The sequence below is a fragment of the Rhinolophus ferrumequinum genome, chromosome 10 (assembly GCF_004115265.2).
Source record: "Rhinolophus ferrumequinum isolate MPI-CBG mRhiFer1 chromosome 10, mRhiFer1_v1.p, whole genome shotgun sequence".
Taxonomy (NCBI): Eukaryota; Metazoa; Chordata; class Mammalia; order Chiroptera; family Rhinolophidae; genus Rhinolophus; species Rhinolophus ferrumequinum.
The window spans coordinates 26,657,223-26,671,542 of NC_046293.1; the positions used below are offsets into that span (position 1 = coordinate 26,657,223).

Genomic DNA, 14,320 nt, shown 5'->3' on the forward strand with positions numbered 1-14,320 from the left:
TTTTCAGGTGTTCCCTGATGGTTCTTCATTACCAAAGGAATAATTTTTTTCCCCCCTCTCTTCTGAGAGCCTGACCATGCTGGCCTTGTTCTAATTTACTTGAATGAAGAGAGGATTTTGGCTTTCATTTGATAAATTTCTGGATTCAAACAGTTTTAATGAAGCATATCTTTAGAGCAGGTACAGAGAAGGAAGCAGAGAGAGATGTGTTGTGGAGGTAATAAGAGTGGATTAAGAAAGCAGAACCCAAATTTTTCATGAAACAGATGAGGAAACTGAGCCCCGTGGCACTGAAATAGCATGCCTGAGATCACATTGCTCATTGTGGCTGAGCCAGTCAGAAGCAGGTTGTTCTATCCTATGGCCGTGTCTCTCTAACAGTGTGGCCTAGGAAAACAGGTAAGACACAGACAACTCAGAAAGCATAGCTTTATTGCGAGGACACATAACGTAGAGAGTTAAACCCCTTTGTATGGCACTGTACAAGGACTGATGATATTAATGATTATAATTATGACTTCCAAGTTAAAGACAAACTGTAAATTATGAGATTTAGGAAGTGAGGAAATAATGTAATGCATTTTGAAACGCTATCCAACAAAAATGGCGTGAAAATACTGTTAAATTTCAAAAGGCTGCATTTCATTTATCTGGACGAATGACTTACGAAAAATACTTGACTCCCCATTGAAGGCAGGAAAGAGCTATCCAATAAATCTGCATGCTCACCAGACCTTGTGTCCTTCTCGGGGGTATTTTCCCTTTGTGTGTGGGAGTCAGACATACAGAAAACGATCTCATTTCCTGAGTGACCTGAAAAGGACGCATGGCCCTGGTGGTATGAGCGCTGTGGGCGAATGTGCTCAGTGATGTACGTGTGGCCACAATGCAGTTCCGATCATGTCTCCTTCAGATTTTGATTTGTATTTTATTGTGTCTGATGTTGTTCTTTGGTTCTTATCTGTAAAAATGATTTCTCTTAAGAGGATTGTAAATTGCTGAGAAGAGAGGTCCACTCATTGCCATACTGTGGAGTGCTTCTAGGGAAAGAACACAGACACTGAGGAAGCTGAACTGAGTGTGAACTTGAACTTGTTCATCTTCTCCTGGAACCTGTTCACTCATCTGAAGTGGTAATAAAAATACCTATCTCTAAGGGTTTGGGATATGCAAATTGCCTACTGCAGTGCCTTACACTGTTTTTTTTTCTTTCTTTTTTTAAAAAGTGTTTCTCCCTCTTTATAAATCCTCGACATCATATGAATCTAGAAGGGACTAGAGATTTTCTAAGTCCTTTGCTTACATTACACAGTTGAGAATACGGAGACCAGAGATGTGTGAATGGTCTTGCTCAAGTTCATGGCTCGTTCGTGGCCCTGCCTGAACTAAAATCTAGGCCTCCCAAGTTGGCTGACTCCCAGCAAGTGTGCTTGTCACTGTCCCATTCAGTTTCTCATAGGGCTGGGGTCATTCAGTCAGTGCTCAGAAAAGCTCTTATTCTAACTTTAATTGAATATTAGCCTCAATAACAGGAGAGATGAGCCAACTGCAATTACAGGATAATAACAAATGCCTTTTGCATCTTACAGTAAAGTTTTGAGGGAATAGCTAGTATGGTTCTGAATAAGCTTCCAAAGATGAAAGAAAAGGAAAAAGACCTAAGCCTGGAAGTACTGTACAGTGACTCTAACTAGCATTATTACTCAGCACTCAAGTATTTGAACCTATTCAGGGATCCGCTTGTTCGTACAGTTGCTTATTATCTGCTACTGGGGTGAGTCTTGAAAGACAGCATCAATTCTTTAGTCTGCTTTTTGTTGAACAGGCAGTTCCATGTCTGTCTGACCACAGAACAGACACTGTTTGCTGTGGGATGATGAATTTCCAGTTTCAAGAGCGGGGAATAGATGGCTATTAGTGGGAGTTTATACAGAAGAGTTGGAAAAAGCCAAATTTGTTACTTTGGGGCATGAGGGAACCTTCATTTTTAGTAGATGTTAAGGAACTAAAGTATCTGTTTTCAGCAGCTATGTTCTCTTTGCTGTGGACTTAAACCGCATGCCTGAGTTTTCCTTTGTATATACATGTTAAATGAGAAGGTGAACTATAGACTGGAAAATGACCCTTTTTGAGGAATACTGGAGAGAATGTTAGCTGCATCTTCTCCTGACCCTGTGAAGCAGGTGTGGACATGAAGAAAGAACGTATTAGGTTTGGAGAGACATCATTTCTCTGCCGTCCTCCTGGAAAACACAAGTGCCAGTTTGTGATTTTCTCCTCAGCTGCCTTGTACCCTCTCTCGAGTGTCATGACGGGCCATGTAACTTTATCGTTCTGAAGACTTATCTGTAGAATGAGGTCAGTCATCCAGCGTCACTCACATCCCCTATACGTGAGGAAGCAGAAACCAACGATGAGATGCTGACTCTAAAGTATCTCCTGGAAGAAGTGAGCTACAGATAGATATCAGCCTTGTAATTAAAAAAATCCAATTCCTTGGGGGAGGAGGGATATCACTTTGTGAGGGGTGCAATGTCTAATTATTACATTGTTTTGTACACCTGAAACTACAAAAAAAAAAATTCAACCCCAAAGAACAGCCTGTTTGTCTCTGAAATTGCCTATTTCCCTAACACTTGTTCCCTAGTGGAAGTGTGAGTCTAGTGCGGCACTTGTGGCACTGCTGAGTGACGAGAAAGAGAGTGGGCGGCTCCCACGGCTGCCTTGCTGCGGGTGTGGTCAGGAATAGTGCTGGGTCTCTAACAAAGAACCCAGGTCAAGAGACATTGTAGAATTAGTATTGTTCCAGCCTAATGAGGACTATTCAGATAAAGAGATCCGCCCTGGAGTGGGCCAGAGGAAATGTGATACTGTATAAAAAGGGGAGTGGGAGTTTGCTAAGCGCTTTTCTGGACTGCCTTCAGGAGCTCAGAGAAGGGAAGGAAACTTCTCTCCACACTACCCTGTTTCCCCAGAAAGAAGACCTAGCCGGACAATCAGCTCTAATGCGTCTTTTGGAGCAAAAATTAATATAAGACCCGGTATAATATTACATAAGACCGGGTCTTATATTATAATAAAATAAGACCGGGTCTTATAGTAAAATAAGACCGGGTCTTATATTAATTTTTGCTCCAAAAGACACATTAGAGCTGATTGTCCATCTAGGTCTTCTTTTCGGGGAAACACGGTAGTTCCTTCATTATTCATTGTTGCTTCTAGACCATTTGTCTTTCCCAGACTATCCTTGACCATCCAATCAGACTCCTGCCAGAGCAAACCACAGTGTCCTACCTCAGCCGTATGGCCCAGCTCCACATTTTTGTGTATAGATTTGTGATTGCAGGCCGGGCACCCAAAAGAACAGAACTGAATTCTATTTTCTTTGGGCCTCTTTGTGTGTTCCTGCCCAACTTCCTGCCACAGAATTGGCACACCTGGTTTTGGGGAATGGAAAATTTTAAGGATTGGACCCCGGGTGTATTTTGTAGCTGCTGTGTCCTCCTTTTGACTTAAGATCTGAAAGATTTTAAAAATCCATGTCATGAGTTCACTTGACTCTGCTGCTTTCCACTGTTGATACCCAGGGCTCTCCTGACTCACGAGTCTTGACAATAATGTCCAGTGATGGGTGGGGGCAGCAGGTCAGGAGTCACTCTCACTTTGCACCTTTTGATCTGATCTGTATTCCAAGTGATGTGAGCCAGGTGGGAGAGCTGTCATTTTGGGCATGAAGTCTGAGTCATGTGGATTCCCCAGGTTGGGTAAGTCTCCTTTTCTCCTCGACTTGGAGACCTGAATGACCCGATCTGGCTGACTACATCTCAAATCCCCTGGAAAGCTGCCAGCTCCCTTCTTGACTTTGTGCCATTTAGTGCTTCCCTTAGTCTGCTGATTCGAATACTTCAGGGTGAAAAGAGAGACCATACCAGTTAGAAAGGTAAGAGTCTTTACCCTTGGAGAACCAGAGCAACAGAGGCTCACTTTCTGAATTTTGCATTGTGTTTTTTTGTATCTGAGGCTCTGTGCATTTGGCGGGGCCATGAGTTAGGTGGCGGGACGCACTGCTCCGCAGGCGGAAGTCAGCTGTAGGTCAGACACAGCTTTTGAACACAGTGGAATCCAGGGGGAATCTTGGCGAGCACAGGAATGCCGGAGTGATGATCCTCTAATCGTTTTCAGCATGCTGTAAAGGTATCTAACTTGTACCCAGACAGGCAGGAAGATGGGCAAAGGAACCTGGGTGTTTGGTTGCATCTCAAGTAGGGCACCTATTAGTGTGTCCATCTTCTATGCGCCCACCTTTCCTGGCACCTTGGATTTTCTAAGCCACGTACCCTCAAAAATAAACAAAGAGGCACTGATATCAATAGCAGAATATTTATATGTTATTTCTGGGTGCAAGGGCTGTGTACTGTGCTTGGAGATATGTGGGATAAGGCCTCAGAGAGTAAAGAACCTTCAAAGTGCAAGAAGAAACAAAGGCAGAGAGCCTTGCAGACACCAGTTTGTTATTCCAGCAGAGAGGGAAGGGTTTGTTATTCCAGCAGAGAGGGAAGAGGTAGACCCAGGGGCACAGGCACCGTTCACATGAGCCGAACTGAGAATTTGTCTATCTTGAAAATTTTGGTAAAATGGCCAAATGGAGCTTCTCGAAGGTAGGGAAAAGGCCTGTGTGTGGTTTTGTGGTTAGCCATTGCGTTGAACAGTCCGATGTAAGGGCAAGATGGTTCTGTGTGCATTTCCATTTCAGCTGTGGTATTTAAAGGTTTACCATGGAGGAGATGTGGGTGGATGAGAGTATAGTCCTCTTGCCTCTTGGTTCATTTATATCTAGGTTATAGGTGAAAGTGAGTTCACAGCACATCCTGTTTCAACTTATTTGGGTACGTTTTTGGATGACCTGCAGAACCTAGGACAAATCCAGTTACTCTGCCTTGATGCTCATGTTGGTGGACTGCCAGGCTAAGTGCCCAAGGGGTTGTTGGAAAGAATTCCCTTCCCAGCTCTGGCCCCCAAACTGGTGTCTGGTTCTTCTTGGGGTCTAGAATTCTTAAGGTTCTCTTCTTTTGATCCTTGTGGGACTCCCAGTGGGGTCTGTGTAGACAAGATTATGTTACTGTGGGGAAGTTCTGGCTGCACACCTCCCCAGGCAGGGTGAGGCAAGTGTTAGTCCAGCCAGCTGCATTCTGGGCAGGTGACCATGCTGAGTGCTTCAGGGGTGTCTAGCATACCATTGGCCAGAAAGGCAGTCTCTCTGCTGGTCCTAGTGTCTCCAAGGCACAAGTGTTAGGCTTTGGGGGAAAATTCACAATTTCAGGTTCCCTCTTTGTTTACATTTGTGTGCGTTAATAGCCTCATAAGTGGAGGGCATTGAAAGATTGCTCCACACTCCAAAGCCTAGAAAATAGCTTCTTTAGGTCTGGGAAAGGTTCCTGGGTAAAGTTATTGAAGGCTCAGGCTTAAGAATCAACCCTGGAGGTTAGAATTAGCATGTTCTAGGGAGAACAGTGAGAGCGTAGCTGACACCATGCCTTTATCTGCTATTTTTAGGTCTAGGAAGGACTGTATGATAAAGCTTGTGCTTTCTTGGGCATCATTCTGCTTTTATTCCAAAGGTTTGTTTTCGTGACTCTGTTTGCATATGTGCCCATATATGGTATGCTCACAGGAGCCTAAGTCACAGAAATTGTAGTATAAACTGATTTCTAGCTTACAGAGTGAAAGATACAAAACCCAGTTTTGTGTCAAAGAAACCTTACATAGAGATGTAAAATATACCTCCTTGGGGTGTTGGCTTTCTGATGGGCTATAAACGGATTGTTAAATAGCAATGTGAAGGCTGTTAACAAGCTGTTTCTAAGAGCATCTCCTTGGTCTGGTCTGGGAAGGTAATGTGGCCATATTGCAGCTACAAAATAGTTCGCCTGTGTGACGTTTATATATTGGTAGATCGTGTGTATGTATCTTCAGTGGCGAATGAACTGACAAAATAGTTTTAAATGTTTATTTGTTCCTGTGGTAGCATCCACATTCTACATTGGGGTATATTCTGGTTTGTTTTTTTAAGCTGGCTTAAATGAAGAAGTGTTTGGTCAGCCACAGGGCATGAAGCAACCAAACTTCAAAAAGCTTCAGTATGTTTATGATAGTACCCTGAGTATGTAATAGATACTTGAAGGATTTAGCATTACTTGATGAATAGGTAACCGCCTCCCAATAAGGAAACCTGCATTCAGGTTTCCATGTTCAGCAAAGCAGAGTTCCTATTGGGTGTCTAATCTTAGTTGAATTCTTTTCATATTCAGGTGACATAGCTGAAAATCGGTCCGTACCAGTTTCTGCTGCTATTGGATTTTCATGGAACTCTTTCTTGTAACTAGGATGCCGTGCTTCAGTGTTCGCAGCTGCTGTGTTAAAAAACAGGTGTCTCTTATAATCCTCTGACTGGATCAGTTGGCCAGCCTGGCAAAGCCTTATTATTATTGCCTTTATTTATTTGTTTTGCCTCACATAGGTCAGACACTGCCAAGAGGTGTTGATGAGCAGGATTCATGTGAGAGAAGATAGCAACTTTTTTTGTTTTTTCTTTTGGTGGAGGTTTCTGTTAAAAGAATCCATCTAAGAGTCTTATACCATGAAGATAGAGCTAAATAAAATTGTGTGGGATACAAATCACAGTGGAGAATAGCCAAAAGAAGGAGAGTAAATGAATAGTTCTGCCAAGTCACCTCTCTCTCATTCTTCAAAGGCCAACTTAAAGCCAGTGCTGCCACCAAAGCCATCCAGGACTAAGGAGAATGAGTAATGATCTTTCTCTGGCCCATGGTGCACTAACAGACTTATCCAGTTGCTTCTGTAGGCTACTGGATCTTAAGCTTCTTGAGGGCAGATGTGCTGTCTTCCTGGGCCTGCAAGGCACCCGGGGCAGTACTCCGCACCCCATATCTCTCACACTGTTCTTTCTTCTCCATTCTGACCAGCACTGTCTTCCTTCTGGCCCCAGACTCTTCAGTTGTCGCCCATCTGATCTTCCTCCATGCACGCATGCACCTTCCAGTCCACCCCAGAATGTTTTTTGCAAATAAAAATTAGTCACACCAGTTTCTTTGTGACACTGAAGTTCGGGATGACACCCAGCTCTTTATCATGGCGTACAAGGCCCTGGACAGTCTGCCTTTCTAGAAACATCTCCAACCTCCCATTCCATGTTATGTTCCAAACAATGACCTGCTCTTCTCACAAACCATGTAAAGAACTTTTATGCTGGGAATCTTCCCCTGGTCCTCTTTCTGCCTGGTAGACAACTGGTCACCTTCAGCCCGTTTCGTAAGCATTGTTACTGATAGACACAGCCTCCTACCACTCATTGAACATGCTTCCGTTGTTGGCAATGATCCTGTTATAGATTAATTGTTAATCATCCTCTCACTAGAGTGAAAGCCCACTGAGAGCAGGAGTCCGATGGATTCGTTTTTATATTTCCAGTGTCCAGTACAGTGCCTGGCACAGAGAAGTTTCAATGTGTGTTAGTTGAATAGAATCTTTTAAATCAGCAAGTATTTTTTAAGCTTCTATTCGGGGCTCAGTGGGTGCTAGGCTCTGTGATACAGAAGAGAAGTGTAAGGTAAAGACCTTGCACAGTTGAAATCCTGAGCAAATACTCCTTAAAGGCAGAGGAAGGAAGAAAGGTAGAAACTATTTTTGTTGCAGTGTCAGGAGCGCATGGTAGGGCTAACCGCACTGCCACTCCCGACACATGAGGCTCTCCCGTGAGACTTAAGCACTGAATAGACATGTGCACATATAGCACCCATTCGTTCTTCCCTGTTGATTGCCCACCTTCCAGGGAGGTACCTAGACAGCTGGAGAAAAGGCTTGAGAACCTTTAAATCCGATGTACAGGAAGCAGCATGGACAGCCCCAAATGAATGAACTTCATCACTTATCCACCCTGTTTTCTTGACTTGGCTCACGATGCCTCCTGGGTGAGGGAGAGAGAGCTGATAGCTGTTTGTTGCAGCCATGTACAGTCATAACATTGCTGGCTGTGAAACTCTGGGAACCACTGTCCTGTCACCACTGTGTGGGGCTACCAGTTGTTTCCCCACCTCATTCCTCTGCTAGCTGATTGTTAGCGATAACCTGCAAGAGCAGTGCAGCTTTCTGAGGCCTCTGTGACGTCTGCGATGGCCTTTCTAAGTCTGTGATTGCCTTTCACGTGGGTCAACTCTTTTCAACCCTCTCCTTCAAATCCCGTGTTCTGGTCTACCCTTATCTGAGATGATGATCTCTTTGGACCTCTTATTTCACTCCCAGTGTCTTGCCCTGGAGGACTAAACCGGTGAGAATGACTGAGAATGACAGGACTAGAAACACAACTCAAAGTCATGTCTTATGGATGGTATGACAGCTGCAACATTTTTGTTTACAGTGGACAACTCAATGCTATTCGCCTAAAAAGAAGACTGTTGGGAGAGTATATTGGAGTTATGAACAATCTGATAAGTGTAAAATGGACCAATCAGGAGAAATCAGGTCTTTTTAGGTAGAAGCAGATATACCTGAACCTTCCACACAAGTCCAAATGGCTTATTTTCTCCTTACTTTTGTTGCTTTTGACACAGAACAGGGATTCGAGGCAATAGGATATGTGAAAGTTTTAACTTCTGAACCTAACGCAACCCCATGAAGGGTTCTGTTACAGTCCCCCCAAACTGTCATCTGCTAGGTTTTCTTGACTGCCTGCCATGGGCTGTTTTTTCCAGACCCCTGCGGCCTGCCAGCCCTCCTGGCCTTGATCGCATCTTGGCTGCAGGTGGGTCATCTTCATGCTGCTTTACAAATCCAGGCCTTTCTGTCCTCTCAGGGGTCCAAGCTAGCCCTTGCCCCTCTCAGACAGTCTCCAAGAAGGGTTGTGTGGCAAGTGGAGAGTTGTTACAGGAATGTTAATCTAAGCTGCTTTGGAGAACAGCAAAGCATAGGTCCGTGTGTTCCCTATGCTTTTAACACAAATCTGTGAAAATCCAGATTTATGAAGCTGCTAAGGTGGGAGTGGCCGCTAAGGGCGTACCCTGTTGTGAACGCTCGGCTCTTATACCTCATTCTTGGACAACGTGCTGCTGTCAGGTTTCCACCCACTGGTACTATCCTTGCCCATTATCTCCACGCCAAGACTGTTGATATAGAGGCCATTTCCTTCCCAGTCCACTTCCTCTCTTTCCTTTTTGCCTTACCAGAGCCAATGGTAAGCTGACCGTTCAGGGAACACGGGAACCTGCAGCTTATCACTGGTGGGACCTAGGGTTCCTGACAATTAGTATATCACAATCTAATCTTGGGACTGTACCTCATTTAGTTCTATGAGGAATTATGATCCTAGATCTAGCCATGTGCTTAAGAACAAAAATTTGAACCTCTGTGACTCTATTAGGGCTATCAGTTATTGTTTTTCTTTGAAGTTGCTTAAAAACTGACCTGTCTAGGAGAAAATTTCTTAATACGCTGTTGAAATGTAAACAGGAATAGAATAACAAGTGTCCATGCAATTGTTTGGGAGGGACCCCCGCCCCCCCAGCAGAAGTTACCATATTTTCCAAACCCTAAATTGTGATGTGTGATCTGACAAAGGACTTCTCATTGTTCTTTACTTATGGGGCAAGCCTTATAAAAGGACGTGCTGTTACATTTTAACAATTTTTATTGAGAATAAAATTGCACGAGATCAGGGCTATTGAGGAATGGCCTTACTTCCAACCAGTCTTTGAGTGGAAGGTGACACTCAGCCATCAAAGACACCACACCATGGGTCTTTTCTGAACATTCTCCATTTTTATGATCCCTGAACTTTCTCCATTTTTACGACCCCTGGCTGACGTTGAGAAGGACTCTTCAGTGTGTCTTTCTTCCGGATAAAAGTTACAAGGACACTTAAGCCTTATGCTTCAGGGCAGAATCTGATCACAGGCTGAGATTGGGAAGAAATTTTCCCCCAGTGGTATCAGATTGCACAACTGCCCAGCCAGGTGTGCTACCTCTGTTAAACAAACACACAAGCACACACCCCCTGCCTCCTTAGGCAATCTTCAGAGCAGGATGTTGGACCTCCTGGGCCAACAGCCTAATAATCCCTTTGGCAAGTCCTGCACTCCAAGATGGGAGGCAGCTGCCCCATATGCTCCTGCATGGGGCTCTCCTCCAGCTGTGCTGTGCTGAACTCAGGGCCATGTCTTCAGACCCCTTCAACTCTGCAACTCTCACTTTGTGGGAGATGTGAAATTGGGTCTAACTAGATATACACCCACACACACATGCACACACATCTTTTAAAGAGTTTTCTGTAAACTCAACTTCCCCTTTCCTGGGCTTTACTTTAGTTCCCACACTACATGAAACCCATATGCTTTTCCAGAACATCAAAATGCTGTTTACAGCTAATAGTAGAATTCTTGAACAGAAGGCCCGCAGTTGCCAATCTCAAGCTTGTGTTGTGACTTTGAGGTCTGACCTAAAAGAAGTTGGGGTGGGGGCCAGATGGATCTTTTCTTTTCTTTCTTTTTTTTTTTTTCCCTTCAAGGTCCTATCTGTGCCACCTCTTGTGCAATAGGATTATTACCAGCGCCTCCCAGGCTCACCCGCCGGCTTCTCTTCCTTTGCATCTCTATCTCCTGTGGTGCAGAACTTCCTTCTGTCTATTATTAGCCCACTTAGCCTTACCATTCACTTCCGCACCTCTCCCTGGCTCCCTCCTCATCTTCCCCCAGTCTTTCTTTTTCGTTCACCTCTGTAAACTTACTTGGGGAACCTTCTCTTTCTTTATTGAAATAAAATACGTTTGTTTCTCCTCCATTTCATCATGCACTCATTCATAGTGCCCAAATAGAAACCATTGCCCTCCAGCACACAATGCCTGGCTTGTGAACCTTTAAACAGGATGGGTTGAAGTGAGTTCTCCAAAAACACTCTTGCTCCGATCCCTGGACTGTGGGCTCTCATACCCTGGGTGCCATGTGCTCATCTTCACACTGTCTCTTGTCCTTCCCTCTGCTTTTTGATTGGAAAGAACCCCAATCATGTACCTTCCCCAAATTTCTGTGTTAGTACTTAATGGTTCACCTTGTTTTGTTAATTTTGTAGTTTATTTTCAACCTTTACATTTTTCTTGTTCTTGGGGGTATGATGATCTTCCTATTAATTAGAGATTATACCAGTGTTTATTACGTAAATTTGCCAAGTGGACATAATAGTATTTGGTACTTATATCAAGTATGCCTGTTGGAAACAGGAGAATAAATTTTTGGCAGCTTTTGATACAGCGATTAATTCCAATTTATAATAATTGAGAAATTTTTCATGTGATTCTGATAGAATAAAAGGTTCATAGTTACTCTTTGTAATTTATGTAGGTCTCATTCAGTTTGGGTAAAAAACCCAGTTTAAATGTGTGACTTTTTCAAATAGTGGCCTTAGAAGTTATTATAATTATTGCTTTAATTTCAACAACTAATAATGTATTAAGAGTTTTAATGTTTATGATACATTACTGTGCCATATTAGAATATTGGGAATTATCATTTTCTGATTTTATAGTAGAGTTGATCATGTGCGCTGTGCTGTATTTAAGTAGTTAAACTGCATTTTTTAATTAGTTTCACGTGCACAGGACAAAGTAATACTTAGACGTTTATCTTTTATATCCCTCACACTGTGTGAACCCCCCACCCCCATCCACAATCCCTCTGACATCGCACAGAGCCATTACATTTCCACTGTCTCTATTCCTAATGCTGTACTCCGCTTCTTGTAAGTGTATACATACATATATATACGTGTGTATGTGTGTGTATATATATATACACGTGTATATATACACGTGTATATATATACGTGTATATATATATGTGTGTATATATATATATATATATATAATTATAGTTGGCGTTCATTATTGTTCAGCTTCAGGTGTACAGTGCTGTGATCAGGCATCTACATCATCCCTGAGGTGGTCTCCCAAATGGGACAAGTGTCCATCGGATACCCTACAAAATCTTTACAACATTATTAATTACATTCCCCAAATTTATTTTCAGAACCCCATCGCCATCTTGTGGTTACCGACTGTTTTCTAATCCCCTCACCTTCCCCCTTATCCCCAACCCCCCATCTAGCAACCCTCTGTTTTTCCTCTTTGTCTCCAAAACTGTTTCTGATTAGTTCATTCACTTATTCTTTTCTTTAGATTCCACATATAAGTGAGATCATATGGTATTTGTCTTTCTCTGTCTGACTTATTTCACTTAACATAATGTTCTCTAGGTCCATCCATGTTGTTGCAAATGGTAAGATTTATTTCTTCTTTATGGCTGTGTAATACTCCATTGTATAAATGTACCACAGTTTCTTAATCCAGTCATCTACCGATGGGCATTTCGGTTGTTTCCATGTCTTAGCTATTGTGTATAATGCTGCAATTAACATAGGAGTGCATAAAGATTTTTGAATTAGAGTTTTGGATTTCTCCGGATAGATACCTAGGAGTGGAATTGCTGGATCATAGGGTAGTTCCATTTTCAGATTTTTGAGATACCTCCATACTGTTTTCCAAAGTGGCTGCACCAATCTGCAATCCCACCAACAGTGCACAAGCGTTCCCTTTTCTCCACATCCGCGCCAGCACTTGTTGTTTGTTGATTTATTGATGATAGCCATTTTAACTGGGGTGAAGTGGTATCTCATTGTGTTTTTTATTTGCATTTCTCTGATGGTTAGTGAGGTTGAGCATTTCTTCATATGTCTGTTTGCCATCTGTATGTCCTTTTTAGAAAAATGTCTCTTCATGTCCTCTGCCCATAAACTGCATTTTTAAAAAAAGTCTTTCTTATTCAAACATTTACTGAGATAGTGATACTCTTTGACCCTTTATTATGACCGGTTTGTAGGATTTTTCTGTATAAGGGTAGTTTCATCCTGTTTGCAACATACCCTGTTCTGGGAAGGGATGGAAGGAGTTGAGGGAATTCTGTTTGAGTCATACCCCACCAAAGAGCAACAACATTTAGGAATAAAAGCAGAGAGGTTCTCACTCTTCTAAAAATAATGGAGAGAAGATTTAGAGAGATGGCTTATGAGATCAGTTGTAAGACCAGGCCAGCCATACATACTACTTCCCTCGTTGTAAATGAGAAAGTAGCCTTGAATAGCTTTAAAATTTTATTCCACCTAAAGCATGACACTCCTGAAAGTATTATAGTTGAAACTTGCCTTGTAGGATTCTAAACACGTCCTTTTCAGGATTTTAATCATTTATAATAAAACAAAGAACCACTGGCATTTTATTAAAAACTGTGTAGGCTTTTTGGAGTGGGATAGGTGGAAGGAACAGGGATTGTGGGTTGTTCTTACTTTTCCTTATCTATTTTGCCCCTAAGAAGTGATGGGAACAACCAAAACCTTAAAGGTTGGTGTAGATTTCCCCTTCTCGGGATGGAGAACCTCTCCCGGTACTTGCCTCCCAGTGGTTCTGCAGAAGAGGGGAGGAGAGAGCTGTTGATTTTTTTTTAGAACTCACTGTTGGCCTCCACAGCAATTCCAAAACAATGACGCACTAACTCAGACTCAGGAGTCCAGTGGGGTTTAGTGGTTGGGGTAGAAAAACTGGGATTTTCTCGAGACTGCTGCTATAGTCTGAGAGTTGTTTAGGAGGGGCCCGCATTGATAGCTTTAGTTCTTTGCCTCTTCTATCAAACCTAGATTTGCTGTACAGGGCTCTGGGTCTCTGGTCACAATGATAAAGGATCAGAATGAGCAGCATCCATAACGTCTGTCCAGTCAGTTGTGACTGCTGAGCACTTGTAATTCAGAAGGTAGTCATTAGAATACCAGAATTTAGACATTTAGGGCTACAGCGTTGAGGAATTTTAGATTAAGGCCCAAACTAGGACCCAGGTCTTCTAATTCCCAGCTGGCTTACTGATTTTTGATTTGGTAGTTGTTTTTATTTACTTTAGGCTGTATTTTCAAAATAATAGATCCATTCAAGTCAAACCATTCTAATTAGTGGGAAATTTTTTTTAATCAACCAGGTGAACTGAGTGAATATATCTACTTTTCAATTGGGTGTCTTGATCATGTAAAGAAAACCATAAACTCAGAAGGTTTTGAATGCTTCATGTTTGGATTCTTTTCTTTTTTAATCTCAAAGTGAATTAAAGATGGTAGAGTAGGAAATAGACCATATACATAATACACTATTGGCTTCCCTGTCTTACCACCTACCCCTCCATTGGGTGTTTTAGCGCTCATTTTAAAGTGAAAGATTCTG

The 14,320-nt window shown here is 42.6% G+C and overlaps 1 protein-coding gene across 3 annotated transcripts in view; it reads left to right on the forward strand.

The window, feature by feature from the left end:
* ETV6 (ETS variant transcription factor 6) overlaps positions 1-14,320 on the forward strand; it is a 223,750-nt gene that overhangs the window by 7,191 nt on the left and 202,239 nt on the right. The window lies entirely within an intron of this gene.